Raw genomic sequence first — 12,503 nt, 5'->3', positions numbered from 1 at the left:
GTATTCACTATACTAGACCACAGGGAGAAAATTATAATTAGGCAAGAGAAACTGGGCCAGGGGATCGGAATCAAGAGTTCTTATGCTTGGACTATGATCATGCTTATCTACCTGGATCTAGTCTTTTACTCTCAGAAAAACTTTTGCAACCTGATACTATGCCATTTAAAATTCCATTTTGGTCATTTCCCTTAGAATATTCCTAGTCTACTGGGAGAGACAGCAACAAAAACGGATGATTATTCTTCCCGGTTGATTTCTCCTCATTCAATTCTAAGTTTGTTACAGACAAGGGTCATGAATGTCTTATTTTACCCCAATTCTTAACACAATACATGTTATATAGGAAATGCCCAGTAACTAGTTGTTCAACTAAACTTAGAAATGTCATAAATTCACACAGACGACAGACTCTAAAATTTAGTCTGTGGTAAAAAGTCATAGCAAATACTTAAAAGCATAAGGATACATTTCTTTGAGCAGCATTTAGAACAGTCTGTTCCAGGCAGAGGGAGTCACATGACCAATAAGAAGAGAACACGAAAATATGGCACTTTCAGAAAGTAGAATAGAATGCAAAGAAGGCTGGATGGGATAAGGGGAGTATGTCATATATGAATAATGATAGAACTGGAAAGGCAAGCAGGAGGCCAGATGAAGAAGAGTAACAGCTAAAGAGTTTGACTTTTATCCTGAAAGTAGTAAGAATCATTACAGGATTTAAAGCCGGGGATAAGATTATCACACTTTTGGAGAAATATCACTCTGGAAGAAGAGTAGAGGATAGACTGTAAGGTGGCAACGAGATCAGTTTGAAGGCAATCGTAAAAAATAGGGTCTTTAACTAGGACTGAGAATGAAGAAAAGTAATATTAAAGAAATATGTAGGTTACAGAATTACTAAAACTTGGCCCCTGTGTTTCATACAACAGGGCAAAGAGGAGGGAGAGAAGGAAGCAGTAACAGTAGTAGCATTAACAACTACAATAACATTTACTGAGCACATAATTACGTACCAGACACAACTGCAAGCACCTTACACAGTATTCACTCATTTAATCCTCATTATACTTTAAAAGGAGGTCCAAATATGCCTGTTTTATAGAGGAGGAATGGGGACTGAAACAGGCTTTGAAGACAGGGTGAAGGAAAAAGCCATATGAACAAAAGACAGAAAAATAAAAGATGTGGGAAAAGCACAAACAAGGCTAGTTGAACTAAAGCAGTCAGCTTGTACAAGAGAATAGTAGCTAGAAAATCTGACTGGGTCCAGTTTATGAAAGGTCTTAAATATAAGTTCTAATCTCAAGGCAGTAAGAAGGTCATCAAAGATTTAGAAAAGAGGGGTAGTTTGTACATAAATTTAACTGAGCACCTAACCTCTGGCTAGGTTCTAGGTAACAGAGACAGGATTCCCATGCATTAGTTTATGTACCCAAACGACCTATAGGGATCTGGAAATTAATGTGTCCAGAATTAAGTTCATATTTTCCTTTAATCCCCTCATATTATCCTTGATGCTTTTCCTTTATTCTCAGTTCTAATTAATGCCACTGTATCTACTCAGTTACTCAAGACAGCACAATGTGTAAAAGTACAGGCTCCAGAACCAGACTGCCTGGGATCTAATCTTTGCCTACTTTCAAGTCTCAGCTCAAATACATCCTCTTCTGGATTTCCATAATTTATCAAACTGGAACCCCACAATGTGCCTCCTCTGGAATCCCACAACCCCTATCACATCTCTTATCAAACTCAGCTACAGCTATTTGCATCTCTGTCTGTCTGCCCCAGCAGACTAAAAACCCTTGGAAGTCAGGAACCATGCTGATTCATCTCTAAATATGTGACGCTGCCCAGCACAGGGCCAAGCAAACTAGAGGCTTCAGAAAATGAACTCAGGCAGTGTGACTTCATGGCCACTATCTTTGGGTCACTAGATGGACGGCAATGTCATTAACTAAGATGGAGAATACAGGAGAAGGAGAATTAGATAAAAGGGGAGAGAAATTAAAGGGTATTAAGGGTTTAGTCTTGGACACATTAATTTCAAGGTGACAATACATCATACAGGTAAATGATCTTATTCATCTCTACAGCCTTGGTAACTAGTAAGAGATGAATGTTTAATTAAGCATATGAGCAAATTACTCCTCTGTTCAGAACCTCTGATGGCTTTCATACTGCCTAGAGAATAGAGTCCAAACTCACAAGGCAAATTCACACTTCCTAACTGTATCTTTCCCTGCTTTCCTGTATGAGCCTTCTAAGTTAGCTTCCTCATTTGTGCCTGCCTATCCCAAATCCTTCTCTTCCTGACAAAATGCCTTATGAACTAAGAAATATGAACCACTTCTCCTTTCACCTTTTGCTTTCACGATCTACCACAAGTCCCTATTCCTTCAAGAAATCTTTCCAGATCACCTTGGTTAAATAATGATCTCACCATACCAACACTCCAAAAGACTTCATAATGCTCACAAGATAATTCATGAGGTCCATGACTGATTCAAAAGTTCTTCCAGAATCAAAGAAACTGTTATGTTCCATAGATTCAGCATTAAAGATCATTACAATTTTTAAACAGGCACACCATGAATATCCTAGCTCATTTATATAGACAACACATATCAATAAACAATGAAAAAGTTCCAGTCCAAAGGAATTATATTCCCACTCTCCAAAACAAACAAAAATTAAACAAATAAAAACCAAACAGTCCTTTGTTTGACAATGCAGAGACTGGTTAATGACTGAACTACTGAATGAGAGAATTACCTCCTTATATGAAAATAAAAGACTGCCTTATGCAGACAATGTAGTTACGAGTTGCTGGCCCTAAGAGTATTCCTCTTTTCTCAGTCCTCTAATTATAAACAAATTGTTTTAAAAATTCCTCAAAGGTCCACATTTCAAATCCTCCTCAGAGTCCCAGCTTATAACCCCCCACCCCCTGGGGAAAAAACAGTGAGAGAGAGAAATTTTAAAAAATTAAGCAATACTCTTTACATATTCCACAAAGCAAGAAAATGAATTTTCAGGTTGGCAAGCCAAAGCTGTTTCAGTGCTAATTTGAAACAAGTGGAGAAGAAAGGATTTTGCTTATGTGGACTGGATATAGAAGAAGTAGGTAAAAAGGAGATAAATAAGCTCCAAAAAGTGCAAATGCTTGAGACTGGGGGGCCTGCAACAGCCTGGGGGACACAGGCCCACTGAAAACTCCACACCAAGAAACAGAACCACTGGTGTGAGAGCTGGGACACATGAACTGTGAGCAAGAAGACAATTTCCTACATAATCAGTATCCTAACTTTTAGACAGAGGTAAATGTAAAACATACACTTCATATGCATAAACAAAGTTGGTCTACACTAGAACTCTAAATTTGTTTCCAATTCATCCTTCTTCCCCTTCTCCCAGAAGTAATGCCCTTTGACCAGCAGCTGGGAAGTCTCATTTTAAGTGATCAGCATTCCTCTGACATTCTAAGTTGCACTATTTGTTTCCATAGAAACAGCTTTGTCAGCTAACACAAAATTCAGGCCAAGAAGAGTGAAAAGAACTTACATTATGCAAATTGGAAAGTCCTTGTCTACTATCCTCTTAGTTCCTCTTCTCTGGTTTTTCACAGAACTCAGACTAACTTTCTTACTCTGTAAAACAGAAAGAGACAAGTGTAAAAGTCTGCAATGTTTTTCAGAGTGAGGAAATGGGAAAGAAAGGTTAATTCAATATGACATCCAATTCTGTTTGCAGATGGTTAGGATTTCTTAGTATAAAGTAATAAAAATGCACACATATCCCCATCTCTACTGAACAACAAATAAAATCAATGTAAATTACCTGAAGTTAATGATGAGAAAGAGGTAAATATAACTGGTTTAAAAGCTTTTAAAAAAGGGCAAGACTCTTTTGTAGATTATTTTTAATGACATTTTTGACCTCTAGGTAAGGCTTAACAAAAATGTAATGTGTTTTTCTTTGTTTTAACTATAACTTTGGATCAATATAACTATATAGTTTGGATCAATTTTATTACTGGATCAATTTTAAACTGTATAGTTTCATGAAGCCAAGAAGATGCAAAGTTTAGGATCCAAAAAGATCCAGAAAAAATTTGACAGGAGCCACAGTTAATTCAGAGGGGGAAATGTTGATGCCACACTAAAGACCAAGACAGAAGAGGATCCCATCCTAATGAAGATTATATTCTGGCAGAGTAACAGATAATACAAAACAAACATACAATAATATGACTTCAGATAAAGGATTATAGAGAAAGTAAAACAGGGTTATATAATAGACAATGGTCTTTAGAAGAGGAAACATTAGATAAGATGACCACAGAAGGCCTATTTTCGGTGATAACTGAACTGAGACCTGAATGGGGGAAAAAAAAAAAAGTCAGCTGTGGGAAGATCCAGAAATAAAGGGTTCCAGGTTGAGGGAACAGAAACTACGTAAGAATGTCACCAAGAAACTCAATTTCAATATATCCCCAACTGATCTCAACTTCCCTACTACTGTTAATTATATCCCTATCTCCAAGATTTTCCTCAAGCCTTCTTATCCAGTTGCCAAGAGCTGTGGATTCCACAAGGTTTTTAGAATCCATTGAAGAGGGGCAGAATAAGCCATCCCAAAATATGCCACTAAAAGACACTGTTGAGAAAATGAAGTCAAGCATAAAAAGGGAGAAATGTTTGCAAAATATATTCACTATAAATGCTCTAACGACTCAGTAAGTCAAATTTTCCAATTTTTTAAGAGGCAAAAGACTTGAACGCTTACCAAACAAGATATATAAATGGCAAAAATAAACATTTGGAAAGATACTCAACATCATTAATCATTAGGGAAATGATAATTAAAACTACAGTAAGATACGGGGATAAGAATAGACAGAAATTGATGGAACAGAATTAAGAGTCCACAAATAAACTCTCATATTTACAAGCAACTGATTTTCAACAAGGGTGTCAAGATAATTAAATGGGAAAAAAACAAGTCTCTTAAAATGGTGGTAGGGCAAATGGATATCCACAAGCAAAAGATGAGGTTGGACTCTTCACCATAATCAAAAATTAACTCAAAATGGATTAAAGACACACATGTAAGAATGCTATAAAACTCTAAGAAGAAAACAAGCATAAATCTTCATGGCCTAAAATTAGGCAATGGTTTCTTAAGACAGGACATTAAAAGCACAAGCAACAAAAGGAAAACAGATAAATTAGACATGATCAAAATTTAAAACTTTGTGCTTCAAAGGACATCAAGAAAGTGAAAAGACAATCCCACGATGGGAGAAAACTTTGGCAAATCATTTATTTGATGGGGGACTTGCATCTACAATATAGAACAAATACTTGCGACTCTGCAATAAAAAGACAAATAGTCTGCTTTTAAAGTGAAAAGAGAACCCGAAGAGACAGTTCTCCAAAGAAGATAAACAAATGGCCTTATTAAATAAATGCATGAAAAGATACTCAACATTATCAGTCATCAGAGAAAACCAAATCAAAACCATGAGACACCACAACACCCACAAGGATGGCTAGAAACAAAAAGATAAGTGCTGATGAGGATATGGGGAAACTGGAACCCTCATACACTTCTGTTGGGAATGTCAAATGATGCAGCCACACTGAAAAAGTCAGGCAATTCCTCAAGAGGCTAAAAAAGTTACTATATGCCCCAGCAATTCCACTCCTAGGATACAACCAAGAGAAATAAAACAAAATCCACACAAAAACCTTATATAAAAATGTTCACTGCAGCATTTATTAATACCAAAAAGTGGGAAAACCCCCAAATGTCTGTCAATTGATGAATGGATAAATAAGATATTGTATATCCATAATGAAATATTATTGGGTAATAAAAAGAAAGTACTAATACATGCTACAATATTGATGAAGCCTAAAAACAGAGTGAAAGATGCCAGTCACAAAGGACCACATACTGTATGATTCCACTTATGAAATGTCCAGAATAGGCAAATTTAGAGAAAGTAAATTAGTGATTGCATAGAACTGGGTGTGGAAGTGGAGGAGATTATGGCTAAGGGGTGCAGATTTCTCTTGAGGGGTAATGAAAATGTTCTAAAATTGACTTGGTGATGGTTGCACAATTCTGAATATACTAAAAGTCACTGAATTGTACACTTGAAATGGATGAATTGTATTTCTTATATGAATTATATCTCAATAAAGCTGTTAAAAAACACAATGAAATACCATTACAAAGACAATAAATGACTACAATTAAAAAGACTGGCAATACTAAGCTTTGGAGAGGATGTGGAGAAACTGAAACCTTCATACTGGTGAGAATGTGAAATGACAGTTTGACAGTTTCTCAAAAAGTTAAACATACACTTATGATATAACCTAGTGATTCCATACAAGAGAAAAACATTTTTATTTGTAAAAACAAAGATTTATATGGAATATTCACAGAAGCATTATTAATAATAATAGCTTAAAATTGGACACATCTAAATGTCCTTCAGCTGATGAATGGACAAATAAAATACGGAATATTATTCAGTAATAAAAAGAATGAACTACTGCTATATGCAACACAGATGGCTTCAAAAACATACTGCTAGACACAAGAGTATATACTGTATGATTCTAGTGTATGAAACTTCTAGGAAAGGCAAAATTAGTGCTAATAGAGAGAGCAGTTTACTGGGTTCCTGGAAATGGGAGTGGGAGCAGAAATTGGCCACAAAAGGAGATAAGGGAATTTTTTTTATGTGAAGGAAGTACAATAAATTTAGATTTCAGTAATATCTACATTAGGATATAAACTTCCTGAAACTCAAACTGTACCTGTAAAACATGTGAATTTTATGGAATATAAATTATACCTCAATAAAGCTTTCCTCAAAATTCATCAAATTGAACACTTAAAATTAGTGAATTTTAATGTAAATTATACCTATTGAGTTGATTTTAAATTATACACTTAGAATTGCATCTTATTACATGTAAATTATATCTCAATGAAACACAATTTTAAAAAATATTGCACATTCCAAAAAAAAGTCATACACTGACATCACATAAAAAACCCTATTCAATCTATAAATGTTTAACTCAATGTACAAATTTTAGTTTTTAACAATGAATGGCTGACACAACATCTTCACAGAGCAGGAACTTAACTATACTTAAAACTAAGTAAATACAAGTGAAAACTCATTATTTTTTATTACTGAATAGTATTCTATATTTTATTTGGTTTATAGAATTAACCCTTGAACAACACAGGATATAGGGGTGCCAACCCTCTGTGCAGTGGGAAATCTGTGTATAACCTATAGTCAGTCCTCAGTACAGGTCGCTCCTCCATATCCACAGGTCTGCATTCATGGATTCAATCAACCACGGACCCGTAGTACTGTAGTATTTACTACTGAAAAAACACTACCTGTGAATAGACTTAGACAGTTCAAACCCATGTTGTACAAGGGTCAATTGTATTTGGGGTGGTCATGAAAGTATTTAGCTCAAAAATTATTAGACATAATAAGCAAAAATATATAAACTCACCAAAGAGTAAGGAAAACTAGTTTTTCAATTATTCTTTACAGAGAACTAAAATATTGTATTTTTAAAATAAAAAATATTTGAAGTAAACCAAGTTCAATAGGTACAATGTAAAAAAAATTTTTTTTCAGCTACAAAACAGATTTACACAACTGACAAATCAAGCCCCTAAAATTAAGAAAAAGACCAAGTGCAAATATCCTGGGTTTAGTTTTTAATGGAATAGCCTGATGAGTCCTGTAATAAGGGTATTTCTAAAATTCTACCTAGTTCATGGTTTAGGTTTCAGATGAAGGTAACCTTATTAATCATCCAGATAACTGCATTCCAAAGGAGCCATTGTTATCCTCATAGCTTTAAAACTAACCATGTTTAGAATGTACTATGCCAGATAAATTTATAAAAAATGAAGCAAAATTCCTTTAACTGAAAAAAAAACTTTAAAGTAGAAATCAAATGAGTTAAGATTTCAAAGTGAAGTAGGGGTAACATATATTAGAACTTAAGGCCACATAAGTCATCTGCTCTCACAGATAAAAAAAAGAATGATGTGATTTCTGAAACTCATTTCAACTGGGTATAAATAAGGTAATATCAGTAGCTTAGAAGACAAATCTTTCTCAGATGAAAACTTTCAGAGACTTGCAGCTCTGAATATTCCTGGCAAAACCTGTATATAAAACTCATCTACAAAAGAAAGATTTCGTTTGCAAGTTCCTATTCTTGTCCCATAATTTTAGGCCATACAATTGCCTTGACACAAAAATAAAAAGACAATATGGAAAAAATAGCTGGAAAAGTAGTGCTGCATTTATAATTTGTTAAACATCTATATCCTGAAGTATTAATTTACCAAAGTTTATCAAATACTTACTTGTAAATATCATTTTGACTGCTTTTAAACATTTTTGGAGTACAGTGGTCCTCAACCAAGAGTGCTTCTGCCTTCCACTCGCCCCCCAACAGGATAATTTTGACAATATCTGGACATATTTTTTATTGTCAGGACTGGATTGAGGGGTGCTACTGGCATCTACTTAGCAGAGGCCAGGGATGCTGCTAAATATGCACAGGATAATGCCCCTGAAAGAGTTATGCAGTCCAAAATACGTCAATAAATGCCAACGTTGAGAGATCTTGAGTTAAAAAAGCAAACATGAACCCAAATTTGAGGCATTCACTCATTCAATAATTTTCAGTAAGGTTCTCATACTTCCAAGACAAAACTTTAAATAGTCAACTTCCTTGCTAACCACCTAACAGCTTATTTTCACTTTTGTGTTCCAACTCTTTTTCAAGTACTGCTGGTTTCCAAACAATAAATACCGAGGCTGAAAGATCCTTAAATATCACCTAATCTAGTATTTTTCAAAATGTTCAGGAAAGGATTTTGAGGGTCATCTTAGCAGTGGATAGGAAAATAAGAGGAGAAGTTCATTTTTGTCTTTCTTTTTAAGGTTCAAAGAGTAAGAAGGTCTGCTGATTTAAATGTTTAAATAACAAAACCTTAACCTGATGAGTAACTCTTGTTTTACCAATGATAAAAGAAAGGCCCAGAAAATTTAAGTCACTTGCCAAGGTGGCAAAGGTCAATAAACCCTGAAATTCAACAAGGTAATAAATGATTGCCATCAGAACAGCAACAGAGTAAATGGAATAAAAACTACTGCCAAATAAATTGCCTTACATTGTATACTGGAACCTGAGTGGGAAAGCAAATGCAATTTTAGTAATATATTCCAGCAATGATACATTCCCCTCCCTGCTCCCCCCCCCATCAAATGTTTGCAATCTAGCCAGAGACTAAACATGCATATAAAATGATGATAGTCACATTAAGAGTGGCCCAAACAAGTTAAGGCTGAAAAAAAAGTATAGACAAAACATTTAAGGGTCAAGCTAAGTATTATTTACTGACTCTCTGTGTGCTGACATTGTGCTACCATACTTTATATAATTAATTCTCAACAATCCTACAAATTTAAGTACTACTGTTATCCCCAAAGACAAAAATGAGAAGACAGGTTTAAAGAAGCAAAGTATTTTACCCAAAGAGCACCTCAAAATAAACACTCAACAGTTGTAACAGGAACTCTTGTGTATACGGTTTCAAGTCCTTTGTATCATATAATCCTTACAACATCCTTATATGTTATTTTACAGAGGACAAAAGTAGAATGATTATTTAAATGGTTTTGAGTAAGCAGTGATGGTGATTTTGGTTAGTATTAATAGAAGTAAAAGCAGTAGGACTTTTTGCCAGGCAAGGTGCCAAGAATTTCACATGTATCATTCTCATTCAGTCCTTCCAACTCCTCAAAGTTATCCTCAGCTTACAGATGTGGAAAACAAGTATGAAGAGGTTAAGTTGCTTCCCAAGACCATAAACCCAAATGGCAGAGCCAAGTTCATATCAAGTCTGTATGACTTCAAAACAGAAGCTCTTCATTTCTGCCATACTTTTATTTAGTCTTATCTAATACTAAAAGGAAAGAAAGAAAACTTCTATTGATTATTCTCAGTGAAGCATTTTGAACCTTCCTTAACTCGTCCATAGAGATCCTCTCTTTTAAACAAAGAAATTCTATGTAAAATACATTTTCAAATCCAAATACCTAATAGTCTCTTCTTACCTTTCTATGCCTAAAAATTTAACTTTGGCTATATGTATTCCCAGGGATCAATGGGACTGCATAATGAATAATCATTCACCCTGTTCCTTTACAAATCTGGATATTATCCTGTTAACAGCAGTCACTTTGCAGTATTAAGAAGAGTTGGAGAAAGAAACACCATTTTTTTTAACCAGATGATAGTAAGTTCCCTATATTATTATGTAATATTCTATGAAATGAAAAGTATTATTTTTTTAATTCAGTGGGAAAATTCTCCATTTGCTTATATCAAACAGAAAGCTGAAGGTCTTTGGTGATATTCAAGACCACACACTCATAGCAGGAGTTGGTTAAAAGCCAAACAGTATCAAAGATATCAAATAGTTGGTTACTTGAACTGCCCCATTATCACCTTCAACAACTTGGTAATGCAAGATTAAATGCATCCAAAAAGTTAGAAAAGTTTCTGAAAAAGGCCCTAGGACAAAAGGTAATTTACAACATTTTCAAACTGACTAGAAATGGATTTCTAAACTTGTGGGATAAAATTACTTGCAATATGGCTTTTCAGTAATATTGCTACCAATCAAGGATATATATGGCCTAGTTGGAGAACAAGAACAGTTCTGATAAGGAACAGAGCCAGTGTAAGAGATAGAAGATAAAGCCAGAATTGACTCTGAAGGCTCAGCTAAACTGTTTGAACATTGTCCTGCAAGCAATGGGAGACTGTGGGTTTCTGAGTTTAAAAAAGAACCAAAATAATTGGTTTTTTAGAAAGTTAAATCTACTCTACACTGTAACCAGAGCTGACTAGAGGAAATTTAAGTAGAGCAGCCAATAGAGACAATGTGTTAATACTTTATGCATGGGAGGATAAAGGACATAGCAGAAGAAAGGAAAGGAGATAATTTCAAATAATGCTTATAATAAAGGATGATTTCACAGGCTTTGGAGACCAGGAACCAAATAAAATTCTAAAATACTGAGCATGACAATTGAACCTGGCATAAATTATGGGACCTTAAAATAGGAAAATTCAAAATCCAAATTATTCTTTTTTTCTCCTTGGGAGGGAGAGAAAGGGGATGGGGGAAATTGGAAAGATGATAAATCCCATTTTAGAAGTACTGCATTTAAAGAGGGAATTCTGGTAGGCTATTAATTGAGACAGGGAACCAAAGGGGACAGGTTAAAAATGAAATTTGTAAGTAATTTACATATTCACATCTTATATTTGTAAAGCTTTTCAGTTTCTATAGTAAATTCAAGCACGTTATCTCATTTGATTTCCACAGGTGCCCTAAAAGGTAAGCAAATCAGATATTCCCATTTTTTAGAAGATATGGAGGCACTGCAAGTTAAGCCACAAAACTACAAGTAATAGAACAGGAACTAAAATCCAGATTCGTGAACCTGTATGTGGATCCACAGTGCTAAGTTATATCCTATACCATACTGACTACAGGCTTCCTTTCAAAAATCACATAATTACATCATTCTTTAACCTTTGAAATACGATTATAGGAAACTCATCTTTTCTCAACTGACTGCTTCATGAAATGAATTTTAATCTGATAATTAATTTCACTGATATATGTTAACAGACAATTTTACTATGGTGCCAGATTATATAGCCGCATAACATCTATCGCTCAGCCTCTACATACTCAGTTGGCCAAGCAGCAGAGGTAGTCAAGTGGAGAAGTAGAAGAAACCCAAGTGAATTTTCCTACCTATTTGAAAAGTGAAACTAAGCTACCAACATTCCAGCTTCCTAGTAACATTTAAAAAATGTTATTTTCTACTTTGGATTGTTCCAATTTCAGTATATGCTGCCAAAGTGAGCTACATGTCCTATCCTGACAAACTGTTTTAATGATAAAATATTAATGTATAGCTTGAAAAATGAGTACCATAAAAATACAATAGACCAGTTCCTGTGAGATAAAGTAGCTATTCCCCCTGGGGTCAAATTCAAGTACTGAAAATCATAACCTTGTACTATCCCTAAATATGTTAATAACTAATTATACCAACTCCCACCAATTCTCCTTCCATATACCTACCCCCAGCTTCTCCCTTCTCATACTACTACCTTAAATCATATAGACATTATTTCTTTCATGGGTTTTTACTATGAACTTCTTTAAATAGTCACCCAAACTCTCCAGCTCCCAATCATTTTATTTTACCCAGTACTGCCTGATGAACTTTCCTGAAGCACACCTATTATGAAGTGTCCCTTTCTAAAGTTTTTGTTGCCTTTCCCCTATCTTAAGCTACTGTTTACTAGAGGTTTACTAAGTACCATTCATTCACTGAGCTG

At 34.8% G+C, this 12,503-nt stretch overlaps 1 protein-coding gene across 3 annotated transcripts in view; it reads right to left on the bottom strand.

Moving 5' to 3' along the window:
- Positions 1-12,503, bottom strand: part of PALS1 (protein associated with LIN7 1, MAGUK p55 family member) — a 78,769-nt gene that overhangs the window by 48,512 nt on the left and 17,754 nt on the right. For 2 of the 3 annotated variants that reach the window (XM_072963254.1, XM_072963255.1), the window contains exon 2: positions 3,568-3,653. The exons of the other annotated variant lie outside the window; for it this stretch is intronic. The gene's annotated coding sequence lies outside the window, so the exon portion shown is untranslated. The remainder of the gene's footprint in view (positions 1-3,567; positions 3,654-12,503) is intronic. 3 annotated transcript variants of the gene reach the window in all.

Source organism: Vicugna pacos, chromosome 6 (genome assembly GCF_048564905.1).
Source record: "Vicugna pacos chromosome 6, VicPac4, whole genome shotgun sequence".
Lineage (NCBI taxonomy): Eukaryota > Metazoa > Chordata > Mammalia > Artiodactyla > Camelidae > Vicugna > Vicugna pacos.
The sequence above is the reverse complement of the archived record's forward strand: the minus strand, read 5'-3'. Positions and strand labels throughout refer to the sequence as shown.